Source organism: Grampus griseus, assembly GCF_964374135.1.
Source record: "Grampus griseus genome assembly, chromosome: 12".
In the NCBI taxonomy this organism is placed as follows: Eukaryota; Metazoa; Chordata; class Mammalia; order Artiodactyla; family Delphinidae; genus Grampus; species Grampus griseus.
The window spans coordinates 22,519,317-22,532,633 of NC_139006.1; the positions used below are offsets into that span (position 1 = coordinate 22,519,317).

Consider the following 13,317-nt stretch of genomic DNA (forward strand, 5'->3'; position numbering starts at 1 on the left):
GGGCTGTCTCCTTTTCTGTAGCCGCCTGCCTCTCTTCCACTGGCTATAGACACATGTCACAGTAAGTCTCTGCTTCCTGCTCCCTAGGCTCAGTTTCCTCCACCAATGCCCACTGACAATCCCTGACACTGTTGGGATGAATGCCTCATTTTCTCAACCTTCTGGCCACAGCCCATACACCTACTGTGCGCCCCTCCTGGCGGGGCCCTTGGCCACCTCTCCTGAGCTCAAACCTTGCTCCTTGCTGCCAAAAAGGCCCTCAGGCCCAGTATGCCTTGCCTTTTGACAATCCTCTAGCTCTCCAACAGAAACTCGGAGCAGGGCTGGCAGGGCATGGAGGCAGCCCAGTTTATACATATTTGGCAATATCTCAGTTTATGATCAGGTATACCAGGGAAATTTGGGACAGGACTGAATAGTAACGGATTAGCCCCAATCTGTGTCATTTCTCAGCAATTTTTTTGGGGGGAAGGGGCCACATCGCATGGCTTGTGGGATCCTGGTTCTATTATGTAGAAAATAAGCTACAAGGATATATCGTACAACATGGGGAATATATTTTATAATAACTATAAATGGAGTATAACCTTTAAAAATTGTGAATCACTCTACTGTACACCTGTAACTTACATAATATTGTACATTACCTATACTTCAATATAAAAAAAAAAAGCAGGGACTTCCCTGGTGGTCCAGTGGTTAAGGCATTGCACCTCCACTGCATGGGGCATGGTTTCAGTCTCTGGTCGGGGAGCTAAGATCCCACATGCTGCACGGTGTGGCCAAAAAAATTTAAAAAAAATTTAAATTTTATAAAAGCAAAGCTTAAATAAATAAATAAATCAGGTTAAACATTACTCTTCCAATTGCACTCCTCTTATTTTTTTAAAAATTATTTTTGGCTGCGTTGGGTCTTTGTTGCTATGCACAGGCTTTCTCTAGTTGCAGCGAGCGGGGGCTACTCTTCATTGCGGCGTGCCGACTTCTCAGTGTGGTGGCTTCTCATTATGGTGGCTTCTCTTGTTGTGGAGCACGGGCTCCAGGCATGCAGTTTCAGTAGTTGTGGCTCGCGGGCTCTAGAGCACAGGCCATTGTGGCACATGGGCTTAGTTGCTCCGTGGCATGTGGGATCTTCCTGGACCAGGGATCGAACCCTTGTCCCCTGCATTGGCAGGCGGGTTCTTAACCACTGTGCCACCAGGGAAGTCCCACACTCCTCTTTACCTTCATGTTTTATGGATTTTATGAATCAAATAAATGTATTTTCTAAGTAGTTTTAAGCTCTTCCTTCCTCCACTCCTCCTTTCTTTCTTTCCTTCCTTCCTTCTTCCCTTCCTTCCTTCCTTCCTTCCTTCCTTCCTTCCTTCCTTTTCTTAAGTATCATTGAATCTGGCCTATTCTTTTCTCCCCCCTCGGAATCACCGCACCTCTGTGACTGCTGGTTACTGAGAGGGCATCTCCACAGGCTCTTACTACCCACACCTTGGTGAATCCAAGAGCTGGGAGGCCTAGAATTCTTGATTTTGCTCTCCTCTCCGTTTCCATCCTTGGTGACCCACGGGCAGGCCTCTAATTTGTAAGTCTGGGCTTACCTGTTTGGAAAATGGGTTAAATTATTGATGCCTCCCTCAACAGGGTGTTGAAATTTAATTACTGTTTGCAGCATTGCTTAAGATGTTGAGATGAAAGGCAGTTTTAAAAGTCCGTGTTATTGGCATTAGTAATAAAGCTGAGGAATTTGTGAGTTTGCAAGGTTGTCATAACTGGGAAAAGGGGGAAAAAAAAAGGTTGATTTTATGTGGAAAAACCTTGCCCAAAAAACAGCCACAGATCCTGGTTGGTATAAATAACAAGAACATCCTGTACCTCAAAGGACTTTGCAAATTTCACATTCTTCCCTGTCCCTAAAAAGATAGAACCCACACTTCCAAAACTGAAAACAAGGAGTTACCTGGGGTTTTAAGGAAAGAAATTCAGGGGCCAATTTTTGGCTGGGACAGTTCTCAGTTCTCTTCACAATTTATAAGAAAAGCGTAGTTAAAGAACAAGTTCTTCATTTTTACCCTCAATACTTTGCTTTTTCTTTTTGCATTCTGATCACATTTCTACCAACATAGCAGTTAACAAGGACTTTTAGAAACCTACTATTTTTGTGAACACTTTATAAGGGGAGGTTAGGATAAAATAAAAGGTTAAAACTCAGCCCATGCCCTCAGAACATTTACTGTCAAGCCAGAAGATAAATAGGAGCAAGTGGCCTATATTTAGAATTTATTTCACGGTGCCCTGTTATTAATAATAACTGCCCCCTTTGGACTGTCCCAAGTCCTTTGAAATGTATTACTTCATTTGATCCACTGGCAGTGCTGGAATTACAAGCTCTGATTTGAGGTGAGGAAGCTCAGACACAAGTGACTTTTCTAAGGCCATACAGCCTGCAAGTGATGGTTTTGGGACTTAAACTTAGTCCTGGGAATTGGAATGGTCTAGGGGAATCTAGTGGAAAGATCTAGTGTTCCTTCCACTGTAGTACTGTCACACTTGGAAGCTAATCAAAGGAAAGGCCTAGCCTTTTGCCCCAGGTTCAAGACCAGCTTAAGCCAAAGACCAATGCCATGTGGCATCTAATCAAAGAGGAGCAGTGTAGAGGTTAAGGGTGTGGGTCTTGGACTCAGAGGCTCTGGTTTTGTTCCTGACTCTTACTTACTATGTGGATTGGGGCAAATGACTTGACTTTGCTGAGCCTGTTTCCTCATCTATTAAATGGAGATATAATAATAGTGTTTCTGTCTTCATTAAGTTCTCTTAAAGGAGATCATCTGTGGAGAGTGCTTAGCCCAGTGCTTGACATATCCAGTCTTGGCTAAAAGTTATCAGGTGAGACCATGTTAGGCAAATGAATGCTAAATGCACCTTTACCCCTGAAAGGAACCATCTTGGGCCAAGAACTCAAAGGAATTAAAAAAAAAAACACAACTTCAGGACTTCCCTAGTGGTCCAGTAGTTAAGACTCCACACTTCTCACTGCAGGGGGCACATGTTCGAGCCTTGGTTGGGGAACTAGGATCCTGCGTGGCACGGCCAGAAAAAAAGACCACTTTTATTTTGAGATAATTGTAGATTTACATGCAATTATAAGAAATCGCCCCTATGCCCTTTACCAATTTTCCCCTTTATTACTATAGTACCATATCACAACCAGGAAATTGACATTGATATAATCCACCCACTTATTTGGATTTCACCAGTTTTACGTGTGTGTGTGTGTGTGTGTGTGTGTGTGTGTGTGTGTAGTTCTATGCAATGTTATCACATGTGTAGGTTTGTTTGACTACCACCACAGTCAAGTTACAGAAGAGTTTCATTTCAAGCATCCCTCAGGCAACCATTTTATAGTCATAGCCTTCTCCCTTCCTCTTTGCTTCCCTAACCCCTGGCAACCACTAATGTATTCTCCATCTCTACCATTTTGTCACTGCAAGAATGTTATATACATAGAATCATCCTGTATGTAGCCTTTTAAAGTTGGCTTTTTTTTGTTCAGCATAATTCCCTTGAGATCCCATGAAGTTGTTGCGGGTTTCAATTGTTACTTCCTTTTTATTACTGAATAGTAGTATCCCATAGTATGGAAGTGCCAAAATTTGTTTTACATTCAGCCATTGAAGGACATATGGTTTGATTCCAATTTGGGGCTATTATGAATAAAGTGGCTATGGACAATCATGTACAGGTTTTTGTGTGAACATAAGTTTTCATTTCTCTGGAATAAATGCCTAAGAACACAACTGCTGGGTATTTGTAAGTGTATATTTAGTTTTGTAAGAAATTGCCATACTGGACTTCCCTGGTGGCACAGTGGATAAGAATCTGCCTGCCAATGCAGGGGACGCGGGTTTGAGCCGTGGTCCAGGAAGAGCCCACATGCTGCAGAGCAACTAAGCCCACGTGCCATAACTACTGAAACCTGCGCGCCTAGAGCCTGTGCTCTGTAACAAGAGAAGCCACCACAATGAGAAGCTGCGCACTGCATCAAAGAGTAGCCCCCGCTCACTGCAACTAGAGAAAGCCCATGCACAGCAGTGAAGACCCAATGCAGCCAAAACGAAAGAAAGAAAGAAAGAAGGAAAAGAAATTGCTGTACTTTTTTGCAGAGTGACTCTACCATTTTACACTCCCACCTGCAACGTATAAGTGATCCAGTTTCTCTGCTTCCTCACCAGCCCTTGGTGTTATTATTATTTTTTATTTTAGCCATTCTGGTAGGTTTATTGTTATACCTTACTATGGTTTCAATTTGCATTTCCCTAATGACTAACGATGTTGAACATCTTTTCATGTGCTTATTTGCCATCTGTCTACTCTCTTCAGTGAAGCGTCTGTTCATGTCTTTAGCCCATTTTCTAATCGAATTATTTGATTTTTACTGCTGAGTTTTGAGAGTTCTTTGTCATATATGTAGTTTACAAATATTTTCTCCCAGTCTGTAGCTTGTCTTTTCGTATTCTTCGTAGGGCCTTTTGCAGAGCCTAAGGTTTTAGTTTTGATGTGGTCCAACTTATTAACTTCCTTTCATGAGTTATGCTTTTGATGTCAAGTCTAAAAAATGTTTTGCCTAACCCTAGATCTCCTTTTTTCTTTTCTAAAAATTTTATGGTCTTATATCTTACATTTAAATCCTTGATCCACGTTGAGTTAATTTTTGTACATGGTGTCTCATTTAGGTCAATGTTCATTTTTTTTGCCTAAGGATGTCCAATTGCTCTAGCAACGTATGTTTAAAAGGCTATTTTTCTTCTACTGAATTGCTTTTATACCTTTGTCAAAAATCAGTTGGGCGTATTTGTTTGGCTCTATTTCTAAGCCAAGAACCCAAAGCAATTTTGACTCAAATATTTACCACGCGGTATCAGTCCATACAATGATTGAATGAAGACAAACATGTGAAGTATTTATCAAGCAATCTAATCATCTACGTAATTAAGTGTGAAACTGTAAGAAATTGACTGTGAGTATCCTGCTCATTCCAACATAGGCCCAGGGATGTGGTCCAAAGCAGCAGGTTGTATTGAAACAGGCCCTGGGACTTCCCTGGTGGTCCAGTGGTTAAGACTCTGAGCTTCCAATGCTGAGGGTGCAGGTTCAATCCTTGGTTGGGGAACTAAAATTTCCATACGCTGTGTGGTGTGGGCCAAAAAGTTTTTCTAAAAAATAAAAGAATCAGGCCCTGACTCTGGAACTATGATTCCATAATTTATCACCTGAAAGACATGGGGCAGGTAAGTGAGTTAACTAACCTCCTGGAGCCTCACCTTTTCCATGGTTCAACGGTGATAATATTACCTGCCTCACAGGATTAGTTTGTGGTGGGCAACTGAAATGAGCTGGGGAACTGAAAATGGCCAACAACGAACTTGGTCCACAGTAGCTCTAGCAAGGACAGATCTGAGGGATAGTTTGGGAGTTTTACCCCATTTTCTCTCTCAGCCCCCTCCCAAGCAACCAAAGTAAACATCCACTGTAAGTAAAAAGTGTGTGTGATTTGTAAATGTGTTTTACAAAGGCAGCTTTGATGTCTCAAAGCTAGGAACTTCCTAGTCCCTCCCTTTAAGCAAGCTACTGCTCTTAAACCCTTCTCTTACAGAAATTGCAGAGATGCTACAGGTCCACAGTATAGGTTGGGCATCTGTTTTCATGAGCATCAGAACTTAGGACTGGCATTCAAGGGTCTTCATTTCAACCTCATCTGGTCACTAACACTGCAAATGAGGTTCATCATTTTCATTCTCTGGACATCAGCTTTTCCCTAGAAAGGGGATGAAACTTGGTCTTCATCTCCTAAGGTGGCTTAGGAGGACCAACAAATAACAAAATACAGAATACCTGGTGGATGTCCTCATGCTTAACATGTGTTAAGCTTTGTTGAGCACGTGTTCTATACTATGGCTCAGGCCCAAATCCTGCCCTTCTTCCATACCCCCGCCGCCTCTTTTTGTATGGCCTGAGATTTAAGAATTGTTTCTACATTTCAAAGTCTTGGTAAAAGAAAGAAAGAAGGCAGAATATGCCACAGAAATGTATGTGGCTTGCAAAGCCTAAAATATTTACTGTCTACCCCTTTACAGATAAAGTTTGCTGGCCCCTGTAGTAGAGGATAAAACTGGGGCTCAAAGAAGGGGAGGATGTCATATACCTGAGGTCACACAACAAGGAAATGGTCAAGCTATCCATCCATTCATCCATACAAAATATATAGATTGGACTCCCTTTATATGTAAGGATAAAAGGCTACAAAAGCATGGGATAGTTAGTGCAGTATTTACCAAAGTAGGTTCTGAGGAGCCCAGATCCTGGGAGTTGCCCAGAAACATGTCCTCAGCTCAAACGAGTTCTGGAAACTGAAAAGTCCATAACGTCTTCTTGAACGGTTACTATGTATAACAGCATATCAAGGTTCTGAGAAGTCCTACAGCAAAGAAAATAATCTGGTTACCTTTGTTGAACTCAGCATGTCCCAAATTTATTCAGTTAGGAAAATTTTGTTTTGTTCTGTTTATTTTGATGATAGCTACGTAATATCATTCCTCAGAAACATTTTGGAAATTCGGAAGTTATAGGCCAATCACTTGCATTTGACAGCTGGCCTGGCCACTTTGCTGTAAGACCCTGAGCAAGTCACTCAGCCTCTTCCAGCCTCACTGGTGGAAAGCAAAGACTTATTTCCAGCTACATGTCTGATCCTCTGTTTCCTGCCTTTAGAGCCGCATTTCCCACAGAGGTGTTTGTTGGCAATCTTTCACACTGTTGGGCTAGGGGTACAGGATTATTTTTTCTCTCTGGTTGGATATAATTCTGTAATTTCCCTGAATGACCAAGGCCCCCAGACCACATCAGCTGCCCTTTTATGCCATGTATGCCCTGATGAAGAAGGGTGGAGTGGGTTAGGTTCTAGAAGACTCAAACTTAAAAAGTCAAGAATGTAGGACTCGGGGAGACAGATGGCAAAGATCCGATAAAAGGATTTGTCAACATCCAGAGACTTGTCGGAACAGGGTTGATTATTTCCTAGAGGTGCTGATGAAGGAATTTGTAATATTAGAAGAATGCAACCATTATGGAATCTAGCCTGCCATCTGTGATTAACACAGCATCAAATCATAGAATTTTGGCACAATTTTAATCTTAAAATGGTAAGCCTGCAGCACAGAAAGATGCCCAAATAAACCTATACTTGCTCCAGTTGCTTGGTTTGGTGAATAGTTTCTCTTTTGCCTCTGGGTCTTTGCACGTGCTGTTCCCTCTCAAGAGTCATCTTTCTCTTGACTTTTGCCCAATTAACTCCAGCTTTCTTTCCAGTCTCTGTATCAATGTTACCTGGACCACTATAAGTGTGGGTGGGTTCTCTACATAACTGCTGCTGTAAATCCTGTATCTTCTCCATCAGAGCACTTATCTGCCTTCTGTTGACTTTGCCTTGTCAACTAGACCATAAGTCCCAGGAGGGCAGGGACCGATTGTGTCTTGCACACTGTTGCGTCTGCAGAGCTTGGCATTGTGCTGGACAAAGCGGGTACTCCACAAACATTGGTAACAAACCAAAAGACTGAGTGTGTATGCTCTTTGGACTCCTTGGTTCTCAGACACATTGGAGCAACTGAGGCAGCTTGGTTCTCAGACACATTGGAGAAACTGTCGAGGTGTGGCAGGTCTGGGAATGGAGCCGAGATCCTCTGACACTGGGCATAAGATTCTTTTTCATACTCCTAGACCACTTCTTAAATAACTTAATTCCTTTCCAGCAGAGCTTTTGCAGCCTTATTCTAGTCTTTCTTGTCATCACCTTAGAGGTTAAGACTGTTTCAGATAATTATTTTAAAACAAATGGGATCTTAGGGTAGAAGAAAATTTATCTAACACTCAGGGGTAAGGAAAAACGTGTGTCTTTTGGGCCTTGAATTTAAATGAGCCAGAAAATCCCTGCTAATTCTCTTCCCTTGCTGGGTCCTGTCTGCTTCATACTTAGCAAAGGAGAAACCCAGCCTGTGTCACCCATGATTATGCCCTGCTGTTTGCTCTCTTCCCCTAGAACATTAAACACCCTGAGCAGAGGGGGAAGAAGAGGTAATCTCAGGATGCCTGGCTGCCAGACGGGTGTTTGGGGCAGGCTCTCTGCTCTGGTGGGAAATGGGAGGAAGTTGAAATGTTAAGGAAAAAAAAAAAAAGAAAAAAGAAAAGACTGATGGGGCTTTTACATAAAAGGAACAAGGGAGTCTCTGTTTGCTTCAACCTTTGCAAAAACCATTGGCTTTTGAGCTGAAAGACCTGGGTGCTTGATTTACTTGTTTACAGAGTGCCTTTGGGCAAGACTTTCCTCTCTCTGGGTCTCAGTTTCCCCAGCTGGCAAGGGAGGGTCTGGATGGCTTGAGCTCCCCACAGCCTCAGGGATCTGGAGGGTGCTGATACGGCCGTGTTACATGGAGAGAGGAGTGTAGGCAGCACAGTAGTTAACCATGTGGACCCCACCTCCCGCTCCCACTGGCTAGGGCTCTGGGCAAGTTCCTCACCTCTCAGAGCCTCATCTGCATTATGGGGTGGATTGTCTGGCCCTTCCTCATTGGGTTACTGGGAACTAAAGCTCCTAGCAGTATTGTCATGGAACCAGCACTTAATAAGAGTCAACTATTATTGGGACTGCTGTCCCTGAGATGGTCCCTAACCCTGGTCTTGGTGTCCCTTGACCAGAGTTCCCTGCTTGGGACCTGGTTAGTGGGGGCAGGGCATCCCTGGCAGCACTTGGAAACTCTGGGCAGAAGGGAGGAGGAGCTATTTTCAGTGGATTCTGGTTCTATTTGTGGCTGCGAGTTGGCCCAGGCTGCAGGGAAGCTTTGGGTAGAGCAAGCTGGGCACTGAGAGGGGTGTGTCGTCTTACATCAGAGATGGTAGAGAGAGGGGGAAGGGGGACGGAAAGGAGAAAGAGGGAAGGTACCGCTCCTCTCCTATGGTTCTCACTCCCCTCCATCCCTTTCTATCCTCTCCTTGCCAATTTCATCTCTTCTGCTTTCCCTGGGGGAATTTAGAGGGGGCGACTGGCCTTTCAAGGTGGATTTAGTTAGCAACATGAAGCAATCCATCAATCTGGTTGACACAGTGTTCCCAAAAAACAGCACTGATTTTCTTAGGCTGAAGTGGGATTCGTATCCCCAGCAGAACTGTGCAGTATTTACTAAAGCGTGAGTGGTGTCTAAACCACCAAACATCTAAATCATTTATCAGAGTGTAGAGGAAGCACTCTCATTTCCTCACTGGACCCTGGGGTGGTACCTGTTGAACCCCTCGTCCCCAGCTTCTTAACCTCTCTGGGCCTCAGTTCCCTCATTTATGAAATCAGTGCGGGGGGTGGGTGGGGAGTGGGGAGGTCTTGGCAGAGAGACATATTTGGAGCTCTTGAGTCCTTTCCAGCTGCAATTCTGTGATTCTCCTGAAGCTGAATCCTTTAATCAGAGCATGGTTGGTAGGACTGGCAGGCTGCAGAGAGAGGATGACATCCTACTCTGTGATTTTCTGGATGAGAAAACTGAGGCCTGGAAGGTGGGGTCAGTTCAGGCAGTGGGTCAGTGGTTCAGCTGGGTCACGAATCCAGGCCTCCTACCTCCTATTGCAGCAGGTCTTCCCTGACGCTGGACTGCTGGGTGCCTCTCCCTGGGAGGAGGACAGGAAGCACATCTGTACACAGGCTAACTTATTTAATCACCACAATAATTCATTTTCCATATGAAGTCACCCACATAGTAAGGTTTGGTGGCAGGTCTGCCCGATTAAAAAACTCCATCACTATTTCAGTGTTTCCCAAAGACCAGTCATTTGAGTACTATCCTTATGAATTTTTGACATAATCAGCTTTGTACTAATATTTATATCACATTTTTCTTTAAATCAATTACTCACTTTACATAAATAAATGTAGTCTCATCCTAAGCAAAGATATCTGTGATACTGAGTTTGATCTGTTATATTTTTCCAAATATATATTAAACATAACTATTTAAATTAAAAAATCTATGTGCTGACTAAAAATGTCTTTGCAGTTGAGTAACTCCAATGAATATGGCAGTGTTTCTCAAACTTGTTGGTTTCTTTAAAATTATTGATAAATAATAATAAAGAAAGGGACTTCCCTGGTGGTCCAGTGGTTAAGACTCGGAGCTTCCACTGTAGGGGGTGCGGGTTCAATCCTTGGTCAGGGAACTAGGATCCCTACAAGCCGTGCTGCACGGCCAATAAAATAAAATAAAATAAAATAAATAAAATTATTGAGGACCCTGAAGAACTTTTGTTATATAGGGTATGTCAATTGATATTTACCTTGTTAAGAATTAAAACTGACAAGATATTAAATTACTTATATTCATTAAAAGATAACATGGTTTAAAAATAATATTGTAAACCCATGACATGGTAATATAAATAACATATTTTTGTGAAAAACGACTCTATTTTCCAGAACAAAAAATTTAATGAGAAGAATGGCATTGGGGACTTCCCTGGTGGTGCAGTGGTTAAGAATCCGCCTGCCAGGACAGGAATAAAGACGCAGACATAGAGAATGGACTTGAGGACACGGGGAGGGGGAAGGGTAAGCTGAGATGAAGTGAGAGAGTGGCATGGACATATATACACTACCAAATGTAAAATAGATAGCTAGTGGGAAGCAGCCACATAGCACAGGGAGATCAGCTGGGTGCTTTGTGACCACCTAGAGGGGTGGGATAGGGAGGGAGACGCAAAAGCGTGGGGATATGGGGATATATGTATACATAGAGTTGATTCACTTTGTTATACAGCAGCAACTAACACAACAATGTAAAGCAATTATACTCCAATAAAGATGTTAAAAAAAAAAAAAAAGAATCCACCTGCCAATGCAGGAGACATGGGTTTGAGCCCTGGTCTGGGAAGATCCCACATGCCATGGAGCAACTAAGCACCTGCGTCACAACTACTGAAGCCCGAGCGCCTAGAGCCTGTGCTCCACAACGAGATGCCACCACAATGAGAAGGCCATGCACCGCAACAGAGTAGCCCCCACTCACGGCAACTAGAGAAAGCCCGCGCGCAGCAGCAAAGACCCAGCGCAGCCAAAAATAAATAAATATATTAAAAAGAGGAAAAAAAAACGAATGGCATTGTTTTACACATTTGCAGGTCTTATTAAAGTTTGACTTAATACAGGAATTCTGCATTCTCCTTTCTGCTTCTGCATTCAATCTGTCAGTTTTTTTCATTGAAATACATGAAGACAATCCAGCCTCATACAATTCAGATGGTTGTGGATATTCTTTTTTTGATACTATGCTAAAACTTGAGAAGAGGTAGTTTCTTAAAGTTTAGTTGCATAAATTCATTTGAATGAATCTTTTGTACTCAGTTACACTAAACTCCATTGGTTTATCTTGCACTTTGAATAGATCTTTTATTCATGCATGATTTGGTAACATCATGAATTGGTCATTTAGAAAATATTGGTTCATTGGGTTATGTGGCTCTTCCAAATGTAGCCATGGTTTATTATACAGTATCAATGTTTCACTTTTGTTAATATTACTACCCATCTAAGCAAATGAGGACACGCAAATAGTGATCTTATGTGCACACAGAAATTCCTCCTACATCCTATATGCTAGTTGAGGATTCCTTAGCCCAAGTTAAAAGGCAAATACGGTGACACTCTGTCTAAAAAGAGGTCAAAGTGATATGCCAAAAGTCTGCCTTCTTCCGTCGTATTCCTGGGGAGTTGTGGGATTGGGTGAGTGGATGTTAACAGCATATTGGCTGAATATCTTCCTCGAGCCAACTCATTGGGAGCTAGCCAGCCTATGGCTGGGCTGTCCTGGAGTCAGGTACTAGCTTCCATCCAATCAGAGACCACCAACTATGGAACCCTATCGTTCACCCATTGCCTGAGCAGAGGCCTAGGTAGCAAAACGTGTGCCCCGAGGGGACTGAACTTGATGGGAACCTTATTTTACTGGGCAATAGGAGAAACAGGTGGGAAAACCTGTTCATCTGTTCTTTTGTACTTACTATTTCCTCTCTCATACTTTAAAGGCTATAATCATATAACAGTAAAAGGAAAGCTGGATAGCAAATTATAAATAAAGGTGCAGAGTTGAGGTGGGAGGGAAAGTCACCGTTAATATGTGGATTTGAAGGGCCAACAGCAGGCCACCACTGAGCTTCAGATTTAGCCCTGGGCTTTCTGGAAGCCAAGGTGAGAAGATACACAATCAGCTGCCTAACACTCATTATCAGAAAGGAAGTGCACCTGTATCTGTGAGCAACGTAGTCAGAGAATATTGCCTGCTATATCAGTAAACAAAGGATGTTGTGGCCATCAAGCCATCAGCCACTGTAGCCACCTTCTTTACGGTGCTGCAGGGGATTCAGGGTGGAGAAAACAGGATACTGGCTCCAGTTCGTTAAGGTGCATATCAAAGAAATGATTTCAATGAGCCCAGACTCCTGCATCTTCCCATGCATAGTAAAGTGCTAAATTCATTAACTTGAGATGTCTGTTTTTTCTTTAATTAACGGTAATCTTTTGATGTTCTGACTACCTGTTTTTTTGGTGCAAAAATTCCTATATATTCTGGCTCCTCCCTTACCTCTTTGGAACAGTCCCCAGAGGTATCAGAGAGGCTGAGAATAAAACATATTCTCAACTTTTAGGTTGTGCAATTTTTTTTCAGCTGACAGAGTAGAGCAAAGCCTTTCCTAACTTTGAACTCTAATGTAGTTTCTTATTTGGGATTTTATTTCAGGCAATGATGCCACAGAGTTGGCAGTACAGCCTGGTGGGTGGGAGCATAGCTTTTGTTGTCAGTTGGGTTTGGGTTTGACATATATATATTTTTAAATAAATTTATTTATTTAATTGTTTGGTTGCGTTGGGTCATTGTTGCTGCATACGGGATTTTCTCTGGTTGCAGCGAGTCGGGGTGGGGGGCTACTCTTCGTTGCAGTGTACGGGCTTCTCATTGTGGTGGCTTCTCTTGTTGCGGAGCACAGGCTCTAGGGCGTGGGCTCCAGTAGTTGTGCACGGGTTTAGTTGCTCTGCGGCATGTGGGATCTTCCTGGACCAGGGATCCAACCCATGTCCCCTGCATTGGCAGGTGGATTCTTAACCACTGCACCACCAGGGAAGCCCCTGGGTTTGATTTTTAAAAAACTTTTAGTGCATCTTATCCTGGGCTGCAGTTTCTTCATCTGTAAAATGGTGATAATAACAGTATCTACTTATTCGAGCTGTGAAGATTCAAT

The 13,317-nt window shown here is 42.8% G+C and overlaps 1 protein-coding gene across 1 annotated transcript in view; it reads left to right on the top strand.

Annotated features, from left to right (window-relative positions):
* MTMR3 (myotubularin related protein 3) overlaps positions 1-13,317 on the top strand; it is a 151,218-nt gene continuing 137,901 nt past the window's right edge. The window contains exon 1 of the mRNA XM_082667426.1: positions 1-61. The gene's annotated coding sequence lies outside the window, so the exon portion shown is untranslated. The remainder of the gene's footprint in view (positions 62-13,317) is intronic.